The 19,755-nt window shown below is 35.8% G+C and overlaps 2 long non-coding RNA genes across 4 annotated transcripts; one reads left to right on the forward strand and one right to left on the reverse strand.

The window, feature by feature from the left end:
- Positions 1–2,498: 2,498 nt before the first annotated feature.
- LOC149616097 (uncharacterized) lies at positions 2,499–3,234 on the forward strand. Of its 2 annotated transcripts, none has more exons than XR_016375788.1 (2): positions 2,499–2,756; positions 2,861–3,234. It is a non-coding gene; the product is annotated as an uncharacterized LOC149616097 (long non-coding RNA). The 2 variants fall into 2 exon arrangements; XR_016375787.1 differs by having other exon boundaries at positions 2,865–3,234.
- Positions 3,235–4,083: 849 nt separating this feature from the next.
- LOC149616098 (uncharacterized) lies at positions 4,084–4,812 on the reverse strand. 2 transcript variants are annotated; one of them, XR_016375785.1, is made up of 2 exons: positions 4,562–4,812; positions 4,084–4,453 (listed from the first exon to the last, which is right to left on the reverse strand). It is a non-coding gene; the product is annotated as an uncharacterized LOC149616098 (long non-coding RNA). The 2 variants fall into 2 exon arrangements; XR_016375786.1 differs by having other exon boundaries at positions 4,084–4,457.
- Between the last annotated feature and the right edge of the window lie 14,943 nt (positions 4,813–19,755).

Here is a 19,755-nt window from a genome sequence, read left to right on the forward strand (position 1 = left end):
TGCAATTTAGAACAGAGTATTTTGGACGAGCGTCAAAGAACCCGACCCCCTTCCCGTATGAAAGAAGAGGCGGGTCATAGCGACAGAGGTAAAGGGAATAACGTATTTTTCGCCGTCCCCGTCAGCAACGTCATCAAAACGTAGTTTAAGTGAGCCAATAAGCTAATTTAAAATTTTCGTTACGTGTTGAAGGGAGTGGCTCTGTACTTGGCTATGAGTAGATACTAACCGTTCTCCATTCGTCCTTCTAAAATTACATCTATCCCTTGTCACACATAATGATAAGTCTAGCTCTTTCCACAAAGATATGTTGAGAAAATGGCTACTCAATGATTCCAATTAACTGTATGCATTCCTGGTTTTACTAAGATCTAATCAAAACCTGATTCTAGAAAAAAGCTGCTTGATTACTCGATATTTCTGCCTTCCAAGAAGTCTTAACACTTTCAAGGCAATGACACTAAAAATAGCCCATTCGTATCAACGAAAGACGTATATTTTTTAACCTCCCATCAGAACTTTCTAACCTAACTGGTTGAAGTCAAGTACGACTGCAATTTGGGACGTAGTATTGCTTGTTCGTAAGTTCTGGCTAACGTAAGATTTAACCTTCGATAAAATTATACGATCCCATAAATAGTTTCGAACTACACACACTTGCCGCAATGGGTATTTTTGTTTAACCAATTGCTAAATTGCTTCCTTATTGATTTACACATAGTTTCTTGAATTAATGATTAAGGTACTCTTCTTTAAATTCCACTCAAGATTTTTTTCTTTCCGAAGAGTCTGAAAAAAATTCAAGGCTTTAAATGAATCAAAAGCGTTCGTTCTCAAGGCCCATTCAGGCTGGATTAATACCTTGCCTACGGTGAAATCGATTTGCTCGCTTAATTAGGCTATTCACGCGTCTCAATGACAGTACTTAAAAGATTCGCTGGTTTGGTTTGAAAATTTCAGTTTCGTCTTGGAGTGTCGAGATGTCACCACTTCGTTAGCCCCTTTTCTTTAGCCATAACTCACTCGATCATGCCTTACTGACGCGTGATCGAGGGAGCTATGCTTTATCAGACGATATATGAAAAGTTTGGTTTGGGCTTTTTTAGTATTCAAAAGTCTTGGTTCAAAAACCAGCATATGAGCTATTAGTTTTAAGTCTTCTGCTCTCAAGTCTGAACGTGGAAATGAACGTACCGATGCGAACTGATCGTAATTAACAGTCTGAATGGACCTTTAAGCGGTCTTAAACAAATAGGATTAAGCAAGCAGTTTCGAAACATAGAAACCCTTTCACTGAAAATCCAATGGAATCGTTCGGAATGCCCTTAAAATAAACTTGTTCAGTCGCAATAGTTCAACACTACTTTCTTTTTTATGTGATTTAACATTGCATAGTGATACGCCTTGGCATTTCTTAGTTTATCAAGTGTGCTTAACTTGATTATAAGACCCTTGTAAGTAACCTAATAGAGAGAAGACCGAAGCATTGATTGCCTTTGCTTAATTATTGCAGCGGTTGCTCCTGACCTCTAAATTACGGATTACTTAATTAAGAAACCAGAAAGTGTCTAAAGAGAATCCGGCATTCCAGTTTATTGATTGTATCATAAGCCTATCACACTCTCCATAAGTATGGTTCGGTCACAAATTTGCTACGAGCACTTATGTAGATAGATAAGCTGAGTATTTCTCCTCGCTGCGAATTTGACCTAAGACCATTAAACACAGATGGACTGGAATGGAGATAGGGCGGGTGGTTCCTTGTGGGAAGCGTCTCTCTAGCGCCACGCCGCGACCAATATTGAAACAAATAGGCGCGTGAAATAGCAGACGACATTAGGCCCGTTAAAGCTCGAAAGTCTATGTTAGGTTAGAACGTAACCTAAGTTAGAGAAAGTGTTTAGTTGAATGTAAGTTACTTTCAATTATATTTTTTATTTAAATAGGTATAAGAATTACTATACAAGCCTTAATCCATAGCTCACTTTTAGAAAGTTGATATTTGGGGTTTGGTATTGTGTAGAAAGTAATGCCTTTCATATGGGATTTATCAGAATAACGTTGATCATTTTTACAAACTCCGAAAGCGCACCTTTTGCTTGGCATCTTAAATACCCAAACTAATCCTTTAAATTAGTTATAAGAAAACGAACATAAAAGGCGAAAAAGCGGAGAGGAAAAAACCTAACCGTGCCTTAACCGTACAATCATAAAAATTCAACAGAGCAGACGACATAATAAAGGTCACAAAGATGCCTTGAAATGTTTCGGGAGTCTCCCGCTAGGGGCGATGATACGCGCTGAAATTTCAAGATAGGGGTTTAAGCTTATCATTCTAGTCCATCTGTGTTTAATGGTCTTAGATTTGACGAAAAGAGAAATAATGATCTCCTACTGTGATATCTATCTTTACCCGTAACCCGACTAAGGCCATGTCTTTATTCTGTTCCAGTTTGGAGGTGACGCCTGATGGGGTGCCAGTCTCTTCAATGTAGTCTCTTAAGCCACGGCCAACTTAGATACTCGACAAGCTCGCCAATGAGGCCAGCCAAGTTTGATCGCCCTCTATGTTAACGAGCGTATGAAAAAAAACCTGAAAAAAATATGAAGCCGGGACAAAAAGAGACGAGCTAAAATTTTTTTATAATGTTAATCCTATGGGGCATGGTCCCGAGAGTGGATTCTATCAGCAATTAAGAGTCCTTTTTAAAATGTTTCCAATTTTTGACAACTCTGGGTATTTTATGAGGCGTGAAGTAAGTTTTGAGCTTCATTTTGAACCTAATTTCATAATTTTACATAAATTATTTCGCTTTCAATAAATTATTGTTCCTAAGCCTTGGTCATGTTTTTGTTTAAGCAAGCCGGGACAACTCGGGACGAGCTAAAATAAGATTCTAATGCTATTCCTATGGAAAATGGTTTCGAAACTGGATTCTACCTTTAATTAGGAGTCGTTTTCAAAATGTTCCCGATTTTTATCAACTCTGGGGATTTTATAAGGCGTGAATCATATTTTGGGCTTCATTTTGAACCTAATTTAAAAAATTTATATCCATTGTTTCACTCCCAATAATTTTCTGAACTTGGACCTTGGCTCGTCTCTGTGTTATTTTAAAATATTACACTACGGAATTGTTGGTTTTATGGAATAAGATTTAATATTATATTAAATGTATGTATTGTGGATGTTAAATAGTGCATTGCATTTAAATAAACAATGTTTAAACTGAATGTTTGTCATATGACTCGTAGTTAGAATTTCAAAACTTTACGACTAATGGGTTTGTTCGTGAGGTCTTTGGTAACATTTAAATTTTTTGGGAAATGTTATGCCATTTTCTGGATGTGTTGCTGATTGCCGCAGTCTTCAAGCTTGAGAAGTAACAGAGACTTTACTTTTGGCAGGATTCTTATTTTGGCAAGTCTGGTATTGTAGCTTCAACATAATTTTGAAGGTTCGCTACAAAAGTTCTGCTTGGGTACCGAAGATTTCCTTTAGAAGCTTGACAAGTATTTATATTATTAAATTACACATAAGATGAATTTTTGTGATAAAATAAAACGGCAAAAAAATTATTTTTCAAATTTATTGAGTTTTGACATTGCAATATTTACAAATTCAAATTTCGCGGGAAATGAAGCCAGGCTTCATAATAATTATGAAGCCTGGCTTCATTTCCCGCGAAATTTGAATTTGTAAATATTGCAATGTCAAAACTCAATAAATTTGAAAAATAATTTTTTTGCCGTTTTATTTTATCACAAAAATTCATCTTATGTGTAATTTAATAATATAAATACTTGTCAAGCTTCTAAAGGAAATCTTCGGTACCCAAGCAGAACTTTTGTAGCGAACCTTCAAAATTATGTTGAAGCTACAATACCAGACTTGCCAAAATAAGAATCCTGCCAAAAGTAAAGTCTCTGTTACTTCTCAAGCTTGAAGACTGCGGCAATCAGCAACACATCCAGAAAATGGCATAACATTTCCCAAAAAATTTAAATGTTACCAAAGACCTCACGAACAAACCCATTAGTCGTAAAGTTTTGAAATTCTAACTACGAGTCATATGACAAACATTCAGTTTAAACATTGTTTATTTAAATGCAATGCACTATTTAACATCCACAATACATACATTTAATATAATATTAAATCTTATTCCATAAAACCAACAATTCCGTAGTGTAATATTTTAAAATAACACAGAGACGAGCCAAGGTCCAAGTTCAGAAAATTATTGGGAGTGAAACAATGGATATAAATTTTTTAAATTAGGTTCAAAATGAAGCCCAAAATATGATTCACGCCTTATAAAATCCCCAGAGTTGATAAAAATCGGGAACATTTTGAAAACGACTCCTAATTAAAGGTAGAATCCAGTTTCGAAACCATTTTCCATAGGAATAGCATTAGAATCTTATTTTAGCTCGTCCCGAGTTGTCCCGGCTTGCTTAAACAAAAACATGACCAAGGCTTAGGAACAATAATTTATTGAAAGCGAAATAATTTATGTAAAATTATGAAATTAGGTTCAAAATGAAGCTCAAAACTTACTTCACGCCTCATAAAATACCCAGAGTTGTCAAAAATTGGAAACATTTTAAAAAGGACTCTTAATTGCTGATAGAATCCACTCTCGGGACCATGCCCCATAGGATTAACATTATAAAAAAATTTTAGCTCGTCTCTTTTTGTCCCGGCTTCATATTTTTTTCAGGTTTTTTTTCATACGCTCGTTAACATAGAGGGCGATCAAACTTGGCTGGCCTCATTGGCGAGCTTGTCGAGTATCTAAGTTGGCCGTGCTTAAGCCCATACTGCAGACCCATAATTATGGAGAGTGTTATAGGGTTGTGATTGTAGCTTGTGAAAAAAAGGTTGCTTCATTGGAGAGTTGTTAGAGCAAGTCGTAAATGGCTCTGGCGAAAGATAGAGATTTTCTATTTTATTTTTGGTTGCAATTAAGGGTTCGGATTGCGATTGCTGAAGCGAAGGCATTTTAACTCTGACGAGTACAATGAGTGCGGAATAATCAGTCGAAGAAAATCGGTGCATGCCTGTTCCCATAAGTTTATAAAATATGTTCCATAAGTGTGACACTATCTATACTTCGTAATACTAGAGACTTACTGAGAGCTACTTCGAGAACGACGCGAGAATTGACTACACTCTGTTTTTCAGTCCATCTTCCTATTTAGTATACAGTATACTAAGCCTTTGACAGCGCCTCACCAGGTGTCGCTTTATTTAGAATCTATGACGTTTCACCCACGTCTGTTCATGAAAGCTCTCTCTCAGTAACAAGCGACAAACTTATGGAACATAGCTTATGATGTTCGTTAGTCAGCTGAGTATTGTAGGCCTACACTTACCAGGCAAAGGCGAATTATAACTCTTTCGGTTGCCATTAGAATGAGCGTTTTATGAACCTTCAAGAATTCAAGACCATGGTTTATGTATGTGCGTATGACTTATGTTGGTGCAGCGGTGAATTCGAATAGCTAACCAAGCTTCTCATGGAGTATTTTTGTTTCTGAACTAGAATCCGCCCTACTTTTCTGTCGGTCACAATTTTGGTAAATTAATTCGGTAATGTTGAATGGATTGCAAAACTAGGATGAAATATGACCAAAACATCAATTGTAACTATCTCTGCAGTTCGAATGAGTTGAAGCATAAGGTTTTAATGCTTTCTATAAGTATGGGTCCATAGAACTATGCATTGTTTTTAAAATTGTAGAGGGGCGTCTCTTAGCAGTGAGTTTCCCGTAGAGAGCTATCTACTGATGAAGGACTTTCCGTAAACAGAACCCATGATTGCCTACCGTATTTGCTCTCTATATCAACCAGTAAGCAGACTCGACCAAGGAAGAGAAAATCATGGTGGAACATACCTGAATTCTGATCCGGTTAGTATTAGGAACTGTCCCTTCGTTGTGGTTCCCAATCAACAATTCCCATACTGGCATACATACACATAATTGGAATCATTGTGTAACCATTTTCTAAACTTGAGTGAGAAGTGCTAGACTAATCATCATGAATGACGAATTTTACCTCGTGAATAATCTATCTCGCTGCACGCTGTACCTAACGCGCGCCCCTGACCTCTCACTACTACCAACCAATGAAATCGCAGTTAGAAAGACGCCATCAAAGTTATAAGGAATGACGGATAGTAATTTCTCAAGGTCAGCGTACAAAACCAGCATAGAAATTAACATGGGAGATATGGAGGCAACATGATTCCATTTAGCTGTATGTATTCCTGGCCCAAACTATAAGATGTAGTACTACGGCAGAACCATACTAACGAGTTGTAGGGCTATGAATGAAGCTGGTTTCTTATGTTTCTCATTTTATTCAGTGACCCGGTGATTTAGTAGTGCCCTGCAATTCCGTCAAATGCTGTGAGAGAAAACAATAACATAAAGCCGACAAAAAAAAATCAAATGGGGACACTGGCCTGTGATTAACGACAGACAGGTTTTTGTGTTATGGCCATCCATGATCTCCTTTTAGGAGAATTGAAGATTGGTTTGTTTTATGAGCATTGAATGTATCGGGTTTAAAGATGTGAATGTATGGTAGTTTTTTGACTTTTAATATATCGGCTTTTGGAAACGTAATACGTTGTGCCATCTGTTAAGACTTAGGTACATTAGTCGGTAAGACTATTCTTTCAAATAACTTAACAAACACATGTTATGTGATTAGTAACAACAGCTAAGTACGCGATGAAATATAAATACAAAAGACTTCACGTTTTATTCTTGTGGTAAAATAGTTCAATGACACTTTAACCCTAAAAGAATAAACAAAAGGCTTAATATCGATGGTATGTAGTTTAAGAGATCAAAATATAAACCTTAAAAGCCTACTTATTTTTTCTTGATGTTTGAGGTTTATACGTGACACCAAAATAAATACCGCGGATTACGAGATGGTATTTTGATGCCAGACAAAATGGCAACAGGCGTTGGAATAAATAGAAGTTAACAGTTTTTATTCTGTGAAGTATAATATTCGGTTGCAGATCTTAATCGAAACCGTTTCTGTTAGTCTGCTATAGTTACAATGACAGCGCCTAATTTGAATATTAAAATCATTCGGAGATATTTCCTGGATGTTTCACAGTGCGGATTGGTCTCGTAATTAGTTATAGTGTCGATAAAAAATCACTTCGTCCTCCCTTTAAGTTCAGACAAGGTAAAGTTATGGATTTCAATAACTTAGCAGGATTTGTATTGTGTAACAGCGGGAAACTCATATTATAAACATAACACACGATTGCCAATTTTTATAGTTCCCTATTGTTTACCTGTTTACCATGGTAGCGTTTAATATTAGATACGGAGACTACATATTGCTATCTTAAATTCATATATTACTGAACTAGGTTGGAAATGGCAGCTGCAAGGCTATTTTTGTATGGGTTTTGTCAAACGTTGATAACCATAAGTCTCTATGCATAGTATTACTCACAAAGCCTTACGTCACTCTTGTTGAAATAAGTTCAGAATAGTATCGTTTCTCCTCTGCCTTCGTTTAGAACGCAAACTGCTTTATGGTCTTTATCTTAGGTTCTGTGTTAACGTTGAAATCGCATTATAAGTGGCAGGAATGCATAAAACTTATTGGAATAATTGTGCCCCCATATATCCCATGTTAATTTCGACACGGCTGTTGTGGGCCGGGCTTGAGAACTCGCTATCCTTCACGCCTCCTAATCCTGATGCGTTTTTAACTGTTATTTCATTGGTTAGAAGTTCCTGGGCGACTGGAAGATACAAGACGCAGCGAGATAGATTATTCGCTAGGTATAATCAAAGCAGATGAGAGGAAAAGTATGAAAATGGCCAAAAGTCGCGACTCATCAGAGTTTCGCTATAGTTGACCGTTTTATTGGCATAGCTATACTGGGCCTGTTCACTCCCTTAAAATAGGTCTTGTGTTAATTCGCGGTTACGCGGTTACCGTCGTCTGCTCTTGTATATGCTAGAACTTCCTCGATTTGTGTTTGTAGTCAGGACAGAGTAGCTGATAATGTTTTAAAAGGTTTTTGAAGGTATAATATGGATTTTAAGTAAGGTTTTCGAAGCAATAGAAGAGAACATAAAACTAGATACGTTTAAAACAAATCTCGGTAATTTAGCTATAGCGCGAGCAGCTTGCGACGTGATGCGCGTGATCGAATGGGCTATTGTTAAACCAAGGAGCATAAATGACTGAACTACTTTCAATCGCGAGTTTGCAAGTCCATCAGTCACTAGTAAACTAAATAGTTATTGGCGAAACTTAGATGTCCGCGTTTTTTAACACAGGCTCTATGGCCATTGTCATACTTTCCCTCTCATCCACATTTGGTATAATTCATCACACATAGCGATTGGTCTCGCTCTTTCCAAAATATCCGCCTAGATACGTTGAGAAAAATGGCTACACAATTATTCATGCTAGTATTTATAAGCTTATGTTTACTTGCGTAACAGAGTGTAGTCTAAAAAAACCGAGGGATAATCTTGGCGCGAGGGGCCATTCACTGTCGAACACGGTGTACCTTTGACAATAGTAAACTGATAACACATCTTTAAAAACACGCCCTTGGCAGTGCTAAAATGATTACACGTAAACCCATACTAGGTGTACAGCAAAATATGAGAGTGATTAGCCCCTCTCTTTGGCAAACAAAAATATTGCCGACACCTCGATATATTTCCGTCTCGATTGGAACAGACGTGTTATTTTTCGAGCGTAAAGAAAAAAGATTATTTTCGGACCTTTCGGTTGGCCAAGGTCTCTCCCCCAGCGCGCTCTTACCCAATTTTGTGGACAGCTAGACTTCAAGATGATGCAACACTATGTTTTTCTTCGCCTTAATTACACAGTTCAGACTTTATTAAAGCGCAAACAGAGCGGTGATAATTTTACAAGTAGAGACAAGTCTGTTGCTTTCAACAAAAGTTTCATTCTGCTCGCATCTGACCAGCTTTTAAAGAGAGGATGAAATGGAATAGTGAAACATTTGTTTTTGTGCATTTGGTTGAAATAGAGTAATTTCGGTTGAGAGGGGGAGTGAACTGTGTATCCCCTACGTTAGGGGCAACTTTGTACTAGAGAATACTATTTGCCCCCGGAAGGGAAGGGGAGGGGGGATATCACTAAGGTAAGAGATAGAGGGTTATGACGTTGCCGTATATGGGAAAGAAATTACTCTATAATAGCACATGGAGAGGCGGGTCAGTAATTTACCCTCAGTAACTTGCCTGTAATTTAACAAACACCGTCGTACTGTAATAAATTACTGCTGGTAATTACCAAACAGTTAACAAATTTAGGTGTTCAGGGTCAAAACCCTTTTAAGCAAAACTATATTTGCTAGACTGCCATTCTATAAAAATTGATTGGTCTAATTAACTTCCTCATAGATGGCGCTGTTTAAAGGATTTGAACTAGGTATAAAGTGCAAACAATTCAACGTGGTTTAATAGCCTTTATACACGTGAAAAAATAATTACCAACAGAGCGGTAACTATATTTTTTCCAAAATTCTAATTGGCAACTTACCATTTTTAATATTATTATGTCAATTTCACATCTCTAAATTGGAGCAAAAATTAATTAAACGGGTTACATTAATAAAATGGAATTAGAGATGCTGTATTGAAATATCAAATTTTCATGCAAGGCTCATGTTTTCAAATAAATTGCTTTTCCGGAGTTAACAAGATTCGTTATATTAGCTTATCAAATATTTGATGTTTATTACAAAACTGATTTAATAAAAAATGTTTTATTTGTATTTCATTCTCCCTTAGAAATGATGTAATGGTAGAAAATGAGAAAAGAGGCAAAGAGAGAGAAGCGTTTGTTATGAGATGGTTTCAAGGTCACTGAGGACGATGTGCTGATAGAAATTGTCAATCAATAATTAGGCACGCTTCCGATGGAAATACCTCTCATAAGTCTAAGCTTTACTGGCGTTACTAAAGATACTGCAGGAGACGCTGACAAATTAGTGTATTCTCTTTTAGTCGGTCACGTAGTTAAAGTAAAGGTTTTACTATTTCCTTAATATTAGGAACCAATCAATATTTTGGATCTCATATCTCCGGAACTAAATGTTGTAGGCTCCATGTTTTTAAACAATTTACTCTCAGTTTGACCCTAAATTAATTTATGGCAGACTTATTTGAAACACCCTTAGTTGCACTTTGAAGTAAGTCATTCTTTTTACCTGTCCGAGTGAGGATGACGTCAGTGAGAGGTATTACACTGGACGTGTCTGTGTGTTTGTGACTGTCTGTCACCGCGTTGTCAAATCGGAGCAAACGTGTTCACAGGATTAGGAAGTACGTGACGATCGGCTAGGGTTACGAGGTATGGCAGTTTTTCCACCAAAGGTTCAGGCAATTACGGGCTCGCTTATCATTTGTGAATCAATCGCCTTATATACCCTAAATTTCCAAAAATTGTTACGCTTGAATTCAAACGTGAACAAGGGCTATGTTTAAAATGATTTTAGAAATAGTTTCTTAAAATAATTTAACTAGACTTAAGGTAAATTAATGACGATTAATATAATGAACATCAGTTATATTTATTTAATTATTTGAGAAAAACCTCTTGCGTCTCGACTCGAAGAGGTTTATTTAGGTTTCCCAACTTGTTTTCTAAATTGTGCTTGAAAAGATTAGCTTACAAAGTAAGTCCTATTCGAGTTGACAAACTCGGCATTTCCATATATTTTTTCCCCCAAATATACTCTTTTTATAAAAGAAATGCAGTTTCTATTCAAATTTTTACATATTTGCGATGCTAATAAGTTGAATTTGGTTTTCAACAACAACGAATGACATTTCTTACTTACAAGTTACGATTTCAGTTTACAGTATTTTAGTAGTATTTTCTCGCAATAATTTTGCATTCACTGCGGTGAAAACCGAGATTTGCAATGCGTATATGGACTCGTAATTATTTTCATCATTTGCTTAAAAGGTGAAATATACCTGAATTGCCATTCAGACGTATTTGATGTAAACTATTTTCTTTCTTATGTACTTTAACATTGCGTGTCGTTACGCTTTAGGTTTTTCCTTTTTACCGGGTGAACTTGAATGAAACGCCATGCCAAAAGCTTTTATGTAAATTTTCTTAATTAGATTGTAAAGACTTGCCTGGTCTCGAGTCCCTAGTGCAAAGGGTTATACTAGCTTTCGTTTACATAGCGCGGGGATTTTATCAAGTTGAAAGAAATGTTTTCGTTCCTGGTTAATTCCAATTAATATGAATATATGAATCAGCATATCAAAAGGCAAGAAAGGAAAGTTATTTCATAGTAAATATTCAATAACACGATAACTAATATCGGAAGTGTATAATACTTCTCTTCGAGAGAAGTGTACCACCACGAAGCGGGTAATTAGTAAATATAACATGGTGTTCCCAATATCCCTTAACATTTATTATAGCAAGGCTACTGAACCGAAAAAACATACGCCATAAATAGTTCCCTTAGCTATGTGCCGAGGTGCGTTTGTGGATTTTTGTCCTACGTCAAGACGAGGTTTGTTTGTTGATTTCTGAGGATGTATTTACCAAACCGTTAAAGAATTCACCCCTCGGTGCGATAATTGCCCATCTGAAGTTCGATGAACAGGAAAGCAAACCAAAGGAGTGAGTATATACAGAGTGTCATCCTTCTTCAATTATCCCCTTCTGCTAATAGTATTGGAAATAGTTCTTCGTAAAGTTGAATCTCCCCACCCAGTAGTTACATGCACGTGCACAGTCACGTGATATTGCCCAATCACTGCTCCGGGAATTAGTAACACTACTACTAAAAATATAGTGCTTGAACTACGCATTGCACATTCCTATAATAATTAATTCATTATGAAACTTGGTTAAAGATGATAGTTTGTGAGCACGATTTACAGTTGAAATGATCATTTTAGAGCATAATTTACAAGCATTTTGGAACGTTATGTAAGCTGTAGAATTCAATTATAATTTTGGAGCATGGTATCTTTCTCTTAAGAAAACCACTCTCCATTAAAAGGATTATTTTGGTGCAAAATATCCAGGCCGTTCATTGACCTGTAACTTTCACTCTTTAAATGTTTGTAAACACACATTTCCAGAGATAAGAAATCTATCTTTACCTCTTCGTTTTTGGATCGATTTTTGACGCTTTTGTTAACTTATCTTATTAACGAAGTTTAACCGTTAAGATCCACAACGTCAGGTTTAAGAACTGGTTTCTTTTCTGGAACCAACGAAGAAGTTATTCCACTAGGGCCAAACAAATCTTTCGAAAAGAGAACAAAACGGGGAGAAATTTAATCCCGGAAAGTCGATGATCAAAGTCATCTTTACTTTATCGTTTGTTTTTTGATCTGATGGAAACATCTTTCGAAAGAATGACCAGATTAAAATAGGCCTAATTGGATTAAGGGATTTGAAGAGGATATAATTTTTTTGGGGTCAAAATAATTATTTATATTGTCTACTGTAGACTTCTGAAGAGACATTTAGAGTCAAAGAGGGAAGCGGGAAGGTAACTTGAACGGTACAGTCGTCTCAGTATCTCACACGCATGCGCTCTTCTACCTCAATGCACAGCGGAGGAGTCAGAGGCACCGCACAGTAATGTAAGCATCCACGAACAATCACAGCATGGCTAAGCCTCAGTCGTAATTTCTAAACCAATTTCTTTCTTTTGTGTCTCTGTTGCGCTGATTGCCCATGTGCAATCAAGTAGGCACAAACCTTGATTGTCTTGACATGGCGGGACATAAACGCACAAGCGCGTGCATGCGCCTTGGCAAATAGTTAAGCGCTAATAGATATAGTAATGATTAGGGAACAATTTATCGCGTAAGTGATTTGGTTTAGTAACTTTGCTGTAATAAATGTTAAGGGATGTTTGGATGAATCATGTTACAATTACTAATGACCCCGCTTTGTGCAAGTACACTTCTCTCGAAGAAAAGTATTATATACTTCTAATAATTAGATTTCTACTAAAAGAAAACCTATAAATAAAGAAAAAAATTAGATTTAAGTGACAGTTTTGTTTAAAATCTTAGGAATTGGGACGAAACAAAACGCGGGACATTGAATTAAGCGCAACGTTTTGTTGTTTTCAACCCAAATTCCTTGAATTTTAATGTTGTTCATTTATAGGTTTACTTAGAGACTGTTTCTGAAAAGTCTGTCTGAAATTTTGGGGGGTTTTCATTGGACGATTTCAAGTGAAAATGTTCTATTATCCACTATATTGAATTAGCATTGTCTTTCAGTTTCGTAAATAAATTAAGGGCCCATCCATAAAATACTCTAATCATAACTTGAAAGCGGTGTCCCTTAGGTCATAGAAGTTACATTTTCGATTCGAAATCGCCCCCTCAAATAATTTCTGACAAACTTTACAGAATTCTTTTAAATGTTTTGATACCTTTTTATTAAATGGAATTTCTTGGTAAAGTATGCGAAAAGCTTCTTAAGAGTAAAGAATGATCCTTTGGGTTTTATGAAACAAACAAAAGTAACTTCTGGGAATTCGGTTTATGTAGCTTTTATTGTCTTTAAGTGAAAGTTAAAAAAACGTATTAACGAAAAGGTAAGCGGCTAAGTGAAGAACGAACCCTTTTAAGAAATTATAATTTTTTTCTTTTCTGTTTCGGGAAGCCTTTAGTAGTAAATTAACTCTAAGTTAACCTCAAAAGATCCAACGACTAATTTGAACCCTTGAACTTAAACAAAACGTAGTATAACCCTTGATATAGGCATACCATACTCTTGAATTTGGCACACAGACCTGCACGTGCCGAGTTTTCAGGCCCAATCCTAGCCCGGCCCGGGATTGAGCATTTTGAAAAAGTCCGAAACCCGGCCCTGGTCCGAGTATATAGTTGGTTTTCCAGCACGGCCCGACTCATTGCATGAATTGAACTGGCCCGGCCCATTACGCGTAGTGCAGTTATAATTTTTCACATAACGTCAATGAATCGAACTCATATTTGCTTTAGCGTCGTGTATTATTAATTTCGTTTGATAATTGTTGGTCACAACGTCACATTTCATCTTAATATTATCTTTCATTTGAATTTTGAATTAAAGAAGAATAAAGTTCTGAAAATTTTCAAAAATGAAAAAAAGCCCAGCCCGGCCCCTTAATTTCCAAAATTCGAAAAGCCCGACCCGGCCCGTTTAAATTTTCTAATGTGGAAAGCCAGGTCCGTGCAGGACTCGTATTTTGTGTGGAATATACCCTTTAATTTGGCCCAGGAATTAATACACCCTAGGAATTTGGCCTAGGAATTTAAATAAGGTTTAAAATTTAAAAATTTATGCTAAAACTTGTGTATCGAAAATCCCATGTAGAGATTTTTATATCTTCGGTTTGATTTTCGTTTTCCTTTTGTTATCATTTAGTTTTAAACTAGTATCATTCTTTAAACCGTTTTTCTTAGTACCTTTTAAATTCCACTGCATCGCAATGTATCTCGGAATTCTGGGAAAAAATATGCACTCTAAATGGAATTTTGGAGTTTATAAGAATTTTTTTACATTTGTTTTAATCCTTTCAACGAATATGCATTTAATTTTTCTATTTTCAAAATAATCTGGTTTATATAAGTTAGATCCTGAAATTGAGAATTGCATTTTATTTATTTAAACATTACGAAAGTGGGCATAATGCTTATAAATTTATATTGGTTTTGTTTTCCCTCGTGAACGCCGATGGTCATAGCGACATCTGGCGACACTATTTAGGCGGGGCATGTCCTACGCAACTCTAATGTGTAGTAAGCTTAAAGGCCGACTTCCATCGAAAAGAGTTCTAGCGAACTGAAAACCGAGCATCGAGACTAACAATGGAGCTACCGTGCCGATTTTCGAATCACCGCTGGGGTAAAAGATGAAAGGGTTCCATCTAACTGAAAGCCGTGCAATGTGGTTCTAGCGAACTGAAGATACACAATAGATAATTTCCTTCAGGGGAAAGCAAAATTTCGAGGGGAAATAAATTTAAAAGGATTTCTATTGTTCATCTTCAGTTCGCTAGAACCCTTCCATCTTTTGACCCAGCGGGGCTTCGAAAATCGGCACGGTTGCTTCATTGTTAGTCTCGATGCTCGGTTTTCAGTTAGCTAGAACTCTTTTCGCTGGAAGTCGGCCTTAAAGACCCAATCAATACTAACAAAGAATGAATTCAACATTTCCCAGTTTTCTATCTTCCCACGTATTTCATTTGGGAATTACCTGGTAGCGGAATTATTTTTACCTTACGTGTGACCTGAATGAATTTATCTGTTAATAATTCATTAACTAATTAGCGTTCCAGCGATATTATCCTAAAAATAACCCTGATTAAAACAAATATCTAAATCAAACACAATTTCAAATATCTAAATTAAGGAAACGACCAATTTAATTTATGAAACTTAATTAAAAATTAAACAGAATAAAAGTAGGCCCGATTGATCGCTGCAGGATTTTGAAGTATTATTAAACTTCCCAACTTGTTTCTTTTTGGACTTGAATACGTACAACATAGAGAAAGGCTTAATTCACCATTTGCAGTTTGTTGTCTCTTTCTAATCCTAAAACCATAAGAATAACATTTGAGACTTTACATAAAATAGATTTCGTTCCTCCGAAGGACATTTTCCTTCTATACCCGATTGAAGGGTTTAAAATTTCAATTGCAGAAAGGAGCGGGCCCTCAAACTTTTCCGCAAATAATCCACTTACGACTTTTGAGATTATCGTAGTTCGAGACGAGGTGCTGGACATTGGGAAGAGTGAGATACTCTCACTGCTAGAGATAATTTCGACCGAACTAAGATAGAGGAAACTCTGTCCCATCTCAGTTTTGGGGACCTGCTCTCTAATCTTTTTGCATCCTGAAAGCCGACGGAGATGACAATGCGTGCCAATATTGAGGGTTGGCCAAAACAAAGGTGTATTCACACAAATCCCCATACGTGACTGTAGCGTTTGCGCGTCCAGTGCTTGTAAAATACTAAATACAAACTAGGTCAAATTTTTGCTAGCATACTCGTCCGTTATCTCTAGCGAACTTGGTTCGGGAAAATTTGGGTCCAACTCGCAAAAAAATGACCTCTTAATGGTAAACTCCATTGAGATTAACAATACTAGATTTACCTAACCAAACTCAACCATATTTTTGAGAAGTCTTACAACAGATCAGAGGTGCTTTACATTTGTACCCCTTTAACGGTCCTTATCCTCATTATTCGTTAGAGTTACGTGAGATATTAACAAAAATCAAAAACAGATATAAATTCCAATTAAAATGTTTCAATGTATCAAAGTTATTTTCCAATGCCTTTCATAACTCTACACTCTCGAAATAAATTCATTTTTTTACCTTGACAAATTTGGAAAATGTCACAAAGATATATCGTCCTTCAGGCTAATTAGCCCCCTTTCGGTGTTTATGTAAGATATCAATAGTTTATTGAATTTCACTAAGAATAATAGTAGGTAATTCCAGAAACGTCTTGGGTTGTTACCCCTTGGATATGATGTACTGAAAGACTTACTGTCAGATACATATCGAACGAAATATACTTATTCCTAGCACATATGAATAAATTCACTTCAAAGGCAACTTGTTGAAAGTACTTGATCGTTGGCCCTTCCTATCAAGTCTATCGCCAATTGGGGATTAAAAGACTTCCTTTTATGGTAAATATAAAGTGAAAAATGGATTATGGGTACTCTCCAGACGTTTCCACACTTACTTGTATACCCTCGTGCCTTAGAGGAAGCTATAATGTCATTGGCGCAGTGGTGGTGAATTTTTCCAAGAACAGTAAAGGCTGGTTTTCATTGACCAACACCTCACCGAACACTAAAATAAATTCCACAGAATTTTGAGGAAAATTCCTTAGTAAAACTGCGACAAACCATATTCATTGAAACTTATAATATGAGAGAGCGCATGCTTTAGAGACGAAGGCTTATCATTTATGTTAGAAAATGGACAAATAGCAACCCAACTATTTATTGACGGATTAACGTTCAGTTTTATCGTATAAATAACGATGAAACCGAACTTTTTCAACAAATTCGTCGGGAGGATACATTTTTAAAAATTAAACTCGCTCTTCACTAACAAAAGAATCAATGTCGTCGAAACAAACTTCCCGGAGCTGACCAAAATTAAGCCTATGACGTCACGTAGTTGTCGCTTCTTATTCTCTACCCTTTCATTTCCGAAAATATTTTGCTGAATAATAGAAAAATTCCGTTTTTGCCTCCTAGATAAAACGAAAATTTGAGGCAAATTACCTAAGAAAAAAAGGATTGTACTACTTTTCGGGTCAGTGGAAACCAGCCTTAAGAAAGCTTGGCCTGCGGTATATGAATGGGGCGCAATCGTCTGAAGGATTGCTTTAGTCTTATAGACGGTGCCTTGAAGGGAACCTCGAATTTGATTTTGAAATATCGATCTCTTGTTAGTAATAATAGACGGGAAAGACGAGAAAAGCAACTCGATAACGGGAACTTCACTCATTTAGTTCAGGAAAACAATTCTGAGAATAGCAATATAGTTTATTCATATGTAAATAGTTCTTTCCATAAATGAATATGCCATGTGGTTTTGCACATATTGTAATTTTTAAAAGCACGTGGAATTTTGATATCTCACGTGACATTTACAATTTTTTTACTCCACATTACACTCGTTAAACTTCACTTGACAACAGTAGTGTGAAAATGTGTGTTTCGAATCTGCTTTTGTTTTAACCGTATATATTTAATGTGTTAAAAATTTGCAATACAAACTTTAAATAATGATGAATAATTTTAAGTATTAATAAACTACTAAAAAATTTAGAATTAAATAAACATTGCTAAACAAAGTACTGGCCCCAAAAACAGTATATATTTTAGGAAAAATTTCAAACATCTCCAAGACAATTTCGAACTTAGTCCTTATGTTTTCTAAAATATCGATAATAGAGAAAGGATTAGTTTCAATTATCGTGTTATATATCTTTATTACATTTGTTATATTGCGTTCTTGAATTTTAATCCAACATTGGTTTTAGATATAAGTAGGTTAACAACAATAGCTTTTCTTTATTTAGTTTCGAATATACTAGGTAGTGAAATAAATATACTTAGGAGTGATAAAAAGGGCATGAAGGGTTAAAGCGAGTTTATATTATTTACAATAGATTGCTAAAACAAAATTACATAACCATAATTGACGTTTAAATCACATCATCAAATATTTCCCAAATATAATTTTGCTAGACGTCTGCTACGCTTTAATAAACTAATACATCGAGTAAAATTAACTACTCGCTAGTTTTTAGTCCATCTTCCCGTCTTCCTGTGTGAAAACGTGTCACCAGAAGAATCTATACACTCGTGTCACTACACAATGGCTCTCTTTATTGATTGCAATATCCTTGGTCTTCCATCTTCATCACAATCGCTAATCAATCTATCAAAAGAGCTCTTTACAAATACCTCGTATGGAACTATATAAGAACGAAACGAGAGATACATAACTATAGAGTTTATTTGCTCTCCGATATTTCCAATAATTTCTGATCCGTATAGTGTATTGTGATTGTATTACATCCCCGGTGTATCTTGTTTAATCAGGTGATAGTGCTTCAATATTTATGGGATTAATTTCGTAATATAAATCGCGTTTGACTAAAATATGTGGGTCAATTTATCCGCAAATATCTCGTTAGAAACTGTTGCGCTTCTCATATTCATTCAAGGCCCATTCAGAGTTTAGTAAAATCTTACGTTCAAGTTGGTGAAGTCGCTTTGCTCGCATAATTAGACACTTGTCAACGACAATACGTAAAATACTGGCGGGTTTAGTTTGAAAATTTTTAGTGTCGAGATGGCACCACCTCCGTTAGCGCCTTTTCTTATCCATAGCTCACTCGATCATGCCTTACTGACGCGTTATCGAGTGAGCTATGCTTTAGCAGACGATAAATGAAACGTTTTAGGATTCTTAGCGCGATATTTGTCATTATGGATTCGGCTATTGTAGCATTCAAAAGTCATGGTTCAAAAATAACCATATTTGCCAATCGTTTTAAGTCGTCTGCTTTAGCGTCTAAACAGGTGTGACTGAAATGAAATTAACTAGGCGACTGACGGGAAGGTAAGACTTTGTTCTAGTCTGAATGGGCCTTAAGGATTCTACAAATGAATATCTGTTAATTAAGCGTTAATATATATTTGTTAAAAAGAAACACGTTTTAAATTTATGGATTTAACAATCTAAATTGAAATTTTATTTCTAATCAAGAGACATGGTAATATGATGAATAGCGTAAACTAACTCATCCCAAAATTGAATTTAATTAACGGCTGATTCAAATTAAGGTTCTAATGATAAAAATAGTTAAATGATAATTTGCAACTACGACAAAGTATTTTTTAAACAATTTTGTATTTTTTAAAAGTAAAAAAATAAAAATTCAATCGAATATTGCCTAATTACTTAGAAAGGCCCGTTGGAATTAAAAAACGGGCATTAGCATAAAATTGAAAAAGTTTGTTATCTTGATTTGAATTTTTAATATCATATAATTAAACAGTTAAACATGTAGAACGTAATTTTGGATTCAATTTAATCCCAAAAACGACAAAATTGATACAAATTAAAGCAGAGACCATTTTTTTATTTTTCGTACATCTGTGTACTGCGGGTAATAGATTTACAGGGG

The sequence above is a fragment of the Phalangium opilio genome, unplaced genomic scaffold (genome assembly GCF_054372755.1).
Source record: "Phalangium opilio isolate 3A_F unplaced genomic scaffold, DU_Popi_V2 ptg000217l_1, whole genome shotgun sequence".
Classification (NCBI taxonomy): domain Eukaryota; kingdom Metazoa; phylum Arthropoda; class Arachnida; order Opiliones; family Phalangiidae; genus Phalangium; species Phalangium opilio.